Genomic DNA, 6,000 nt, shown 5'->3' with positions numbered 1-6,000 from the left:
ACATAAATGCCACAGACACATATCTGGGTGAACCCTTTTCAGATTGTGACTCAGCTTTGCTAGAGTCCCCAGTTAGAGGTGTCCAGAGCTCTTAAGCACACTCTTTTTGCTTTGGATCCCGACTTTAACCACTCATTCTCAAGCTTTTTACTTGGACCTGCATGCCACAAGCACATGGTTAGGGACAGCTTGATTTAGCCGCTTAGGCCTGGATTTTATTTCCTTGGGCCCTCCTATCCATTGATGCTCAAAGCCTTGGATCCTTTTTACCCTTGCCTTTTGGTTTTAAGGGCTATTGGCTTTTTCTGCTTGCTTTTTCTTTCTCTTTCTCTTTTTTTTTCGCAAAATTTTTTTCTTTTTTTTTCGCAAGCTTTGTTATTCACTGCTTTTTCTTACTTCAAGAATCACTTTTATGATTTTTCATATCATCAATAACATTTATCTTTTTCATCATTCTTTCAAGAGCCAACAATTTTAACATTCATAAACTACAAGATAAAAAATATGCACTGTTGGAGCATTCATTCAGAAAATAAAAAGTATTGTCACCACATCAATATAATTAAACTAATTTCAAGGATGAATTCAAAACTCATGTACTTCTTGTCCTTTTGTATTAAAAACATTTTCATTTAAGAAAGGTGAAGGATTCATGGAATTATTCATAGCCTTAAGACATAGTTACTAAATACTAATGATCATGTAGGAAAGACACAAAACATAGACAAAAATATAGCATAAAATCGAAAAACAAAGATATAAGAACAAGGAAGTTAAGGAATGAGTCCACCTTAGTGATGGTGGCGCCTTCTTCTTGAAGGACCAATGATGTTCTTGAGCTCCTCTATGTCTCTTCCTTGTCTCTGTTGCTTGATCCCCGGTGATTTTGGTGCTCCTATCCTTAGTTGCTCCCAATAATTGTGTGGAGGAAAATGTATCCCCTGAGGTATCTTAAGGATTTTTTGATGAGGGAATTCCTCATGCTCTTGTTGAGGTCCATGAGTGGGCTCTCTTGATGTGCAGCCAAATGCTCTATTACTGAGCTATGGACTCTTTGAGATGAATCTCTCCATCTCCCATGACTCAGAGGTGGAAGCAATTGCCTTCCCTTTCCTCTTTCTTGAGGTTTCTCTGGCCTTAGGTGCCATCAATGGTTATGGAAAAATAAAAAAAGCTATGCTTTTACCACACCAAACTTAGAATATTGCTCGCCCTCGAGCAAAAGAAGAAAGAATAGAAGAAGAAGAAGAAGATATGGAGGAGAGGGAGAGAGGTGTGGGTTTCGGTCATTTACGGTGGGTTTGGGTGGGAAAGAGTAGATGGATGTGAGTGGTGAAGGGGTAATTGGGAAGAGAGATTGTGGTGATTGGTGAATGATATTTGGAAAAGAGTGTTTTTGGATTGTGTGAAGAAGAGAGAAGTGGGGTAGGTGAGGATCCTGTGGGGTCCACAGATCCTGATATGTCAAGGATTTATCATTCCTGCACCAATTAGGCATGTAAAACGCCCTCTGCATGCTATCCTGGTGTTTAACGCCAGATTGAAGCTTATTTCTGGCGTTAAATACCCAAATGTAGCATGTTTCTGGTGTTTAACGCCAGCCTGATGCTTGTTGCTGGCGTTAAATGCCAGCTTTCCTCAGGGTGCAATCCTGGCGTTTAAACACCAGACTGTTGCTTGTTTCTGGCGTTCAACGCCAGATTCATGCTCTGTTCTGGTGTTAAACGCCAGCCAGATGCTCCTTACTCACATTTAAACGCCAGTAAGCTCTTCCTCCAGGGTGTGCTGTTTCTTTTGCTATTTTTGATTCTGTTTTTAATTTTAGCAATTGTTTTGTGACTCCACATGATCATGAACCTAATAAAACATAAAAGAACCATAAAAATATAGATAAATAAAAAATTGGGTTGCCTCCCAATAAGCGCTTTTTTAATGTCAATAGCTTGACAGTAAGCTCTCATGGAGCTTCACAGGTGTTCAGAGCATTGTTGGGACCTCCCAACACCAAACTTAGAGTTTGAATGTGGGGGTTCAACACCAAACTTAGAGTTTGGTTGTGGCCTCCCAACACCAAACTTAGAGTTTGATTGTGGGGGCCTTGTTTGACTCTGTATTGAGAGAAGCTTATCGTGCCTCTTTTCCATGTTTACAGAAGGATAACCTTGAGCCTTAAACACAAGGTAGTCCCCATTCAATTAAAGGACTAATTCTCCTCTGTTAACATCAATCACAGCTTTTTCTATGGCTAGGAAGGGTCTTCCAAGGATGATGCATTCATCCTCCTCCTTCATAGTGTCTAAGATTATGAAATCAGCAGGGATGTAAAGGCTTTTAACCTTCACTAACACGTCATTTACCATTCCATAAGCTTATCTTATTGACTTGTCTACCATCTCTAATGAGAATGTGGTAGCATGTACCTCAGAGATCCCTAGTTTCTCCATTACAGAGAGTGGCATAAGATTTATGCCTGACCCCAGGTCACACAGGGCCTTCTCAAGGGTCATGGTGCCTATGGTATAGGGTATTAAGAATTTACCAGGATCTTGTTTCTTTTGAGGTACAGTTTGCTGAACCCTTGTATTTAGTTTACTAATGAGCAAGAAAGGTTCATCTTCCCAAGTCTCATTACCAAACAACTTGGCATTCAGCTTCATGATGGCTCCTAGATATTGAGCAACTTGCTCTCAAGTTACATCTTCATCCTCTTCAGAGGAAGAATAGTTTTCAGAGCTCATGAATGGCAGAAGGGGGTTTAATGGAATCTCTATGGTCTCTATATGAGCCTCAAATTCCTTTAGGTCTTCAATAGGGAACTCCTTCTTGTCTGGGAGATGTCCCATGAGGTCTTCCTCATTGGGATTCACGTCTTCCCCTTCTTCCTTGGATTCGGCCATATTGACAATATCAATGGCCTTGCACTCTCTTTTTGGATTCTCTTCTGTATTGCTTGGGAGGGTACTAGGAGGAGTTTCAGTGACTTTCTTACTCAGTTGACCCACTTGTGCCTCCAAGTTTCTAATGGAGGACCTTGTTTCACTCATGAAACTTAAAGTGGCCTTAGACAGATCAGAGACTATGTTTGCTAAGCTAGAGTGATTCTGCTCAGAATTCTCTGTCTGTTGCTGAGAAGATGGTGGAAAAGGCTTGCTATTGCTGAGAAGATGAAGAGAAGCGTTAGTGAATAATTAAAATAAATAGAAAGAGATGGGAGGGAGAGAATTTCGAAAATTATTTTTGAAAAAAGGTTAGTGATTTTCGAAAATTAATAGAAGAAATTAAAATTAAAATTTGAAACAATTAATTAATTAAAAAGAATTTTGAAAAAGGGTGAGGAATTTTCAAAAATTAGAGAGAGAAAATTTGTTAGGTAGTTTTGAAAAAGATAAGAAACAAACAAAAAGTCAATTAGTTAGTTGAAAAAGATTTGAAAATCAATTTTGAAAAGATAAGGAGTTAGAAAAGATTTTTGAAATTGATTTTGAAAAAAGATATGATTGAAAAGATATGGTTGAGATTTGTTTTGAAAAAGATTTGAAAAGGAAATTAAAAAGATTTCAAATTTTAAAATTAAAATTGATTACTTGACTAACAAGAAACTAAAAGATATGATTCTAGAATTTAAAGATTGAACCTTTCTTAACAAGAAAGTAACAAACTTCAAATTTTTTAATCAATCACATTAGTTGTTAGTAAAGTTTTCGAAATTTATGAAATAAAATTAAAAAAAAGATTTTGAAAAACAATTTTTTTTAATTTTCGAAAATAATAAAAAAATGAAAAAGATTTTATTTTTGAAAAAGATTTTGAAAAGATAAGATTTTTTTTAAATTGAAATCTTGACTTGACTAAGTCAACCCAAAGATTTCGAATTTTGAGAGAAATAAGGGAAAGATATTTTTTATTTTTGAATTTTTTATGATGAGAGAGAAAAACACAAATATGACCCAAATCATGAAAATTTTGGATCAAAACCAATGATGCATGCAAGAACACTATGAATGTCAAGATGAACACCAATAACACTTTGAAGATCATGATGAACATCAAGAACTTATTTTTGAAAAATTTTCAAGAAAAGAAAACATGCAAGACACCAAACTTAGAAATTTTTAAGGCTTAGACATTATGAATGCAAAAATGCATATGAAAAACAAGAAAAGACACAAAACAAAAAAATATGAAGATCAAACAAGAAGACTTATCAAGAACAACTTGAAGATCATGAAGAACACCATGCATGAATTTTTTGAAAAAAATGCATAAATTTTAAAAACATGCAATTGACACCCAACTTAAAATTTGACTCAAGACTCAAACAAGAAACACAAAATATTTTTGGTTTTTAGGATTTTATTAATTTTTTTGTATTTTTTTTCGAAAATTATATTTAGAAAAACGAAAATAAAGAAAAATTTTTGAAAGATTTTTGAAAAACTTTTTGAAAAGAAAATTACCTAATCTGAGCAACAAGATGAACCGTCAGTTGTCCAAACTCGAACAATCCCCGGCAACGGTGCCAAAAACTTGGTGCACGAAATTTTGATCATTAATAATGGCACCAAAAACTTGGTAGCACTCTCAAACGTGAATCACACTTTGTCACAATTCCACACAACTAACCAGCAAGTGCACTAGGTTGTCCAAGTAATACCTTACGTGAGTAAGGGTCGATCCCACGGAGATTGTTGGCTTGAAGCAAGCTATGGTCATCTTGTAAATCTCAGTCAGGCAGATTATAAAAGTTATAATGGTTTCCGAAAATAAAGATGAATAAAGCATAAAATAAAGATAGAGATACTTATGTAATTCATTGGTGGGAATTTCAGATAAGCGCATGAAGATACTGTGTTCCTTCTGAATCTCTTCTTTCCTACTGCTTCATCCAGTCATTCTCACTCCTTTCCATGGCAAGCTGTATGTTGGGTTTCACCGTTGTCAATGGCTACCTCCCGTTCTCTCAGTGAAAATGGTCCAAATGCTTTGTCAGAGCACGGCTAATCATCTGTCGGTTCTCGATCATGTCGGAATAGAATCCAGTGATTCTTTTGCGTCTGTTACTACGCCCAACACTCACGAGTTTGAAGCTCGTCACAGTCATTCAATCCCTGAATCCTACTCGGAATACCACAGACAAGGTTTAGACTTTCCGGATTCTCAAGAATGCCGCCAATGGATTCTAGCTTATACCACGAAGACTCTGATCTCACGGAATGGAAGGCTCGGTTGTCAGGCGAGGGCAACCATGCGTCGTGCATCAGGAATCCAGGAGATACACACTCTAGCTCTCGCTTGTAGAACAGAGGTAGTTGTCAGGCACGCGTTCATAAGGACGGATGATGATGAGTGTCACAGATCATCATATCCATCAGGTTGAAGTTCGAGTAATATCTTAGAATAAGAATAAGCTTGAATTGAATAAAAGACAATAGTAATTGCATTAATTCTCGAGGTACAGCAGAGCTCCACACCTTAATCTATGGTGTGTAGAAACTCCACCGTTGAAAATACATAAGTGATGGTCCAGGCATGGCTGAGAGGCCAGCCTTCAAGACGTGATCAAAGGATCATAAGGTAATCCAAAAATAATCCAAAGATATCTAATACAATAGTAAAATGTCCTATTTATACTAGACTAGTTACTAGGGTTTACAAAAATAAGTCTAAGTGCAGAAATCCACTTCTGGGGCCCACTTTGGTGTGCGCTTGGGCTGAGCTTGAGATTTACACGTGCAGAGGCTTCTCTTGGAGTTAAACGCCAAGTTGTAACGTGTTTTTGGCATTTAACTCTGGTTTGTGACGTGTTTCTGGCATTTTACTCCAGAATGCAGCACGGAACTGGCGTTGAACGCCAGTTTGCATCGTCTAAGCTCGAATAAAGTATGAACTATTATACATTGCTGGAAAGCCCTAAATATCTATTTTCCAACTCAATTGAGAGAGCACCATTTAGAGCTCTGTAGCTCTAGAAAATTCATCTCTAGTGTAGGGAGGTCAGAA

Source organism: Arachis stenosperma, chromosome 6 (assembly GCF_014773155.1).
Source record: "Arachis stenosperma cultivar V10309 chromosome 6, arast.V10309.gnm1.PFL2, whole genome shotgun sequence".
Taxonomy (NCBI): Eukaryota; Viridiplantae; Streptophyta; class Magnoliopsida; order Fabales; family Fabaceae; genus Arachis; species Arachis stenosperma.
This window is presented reverse-complemented; position numbering follows the sequence as displayed.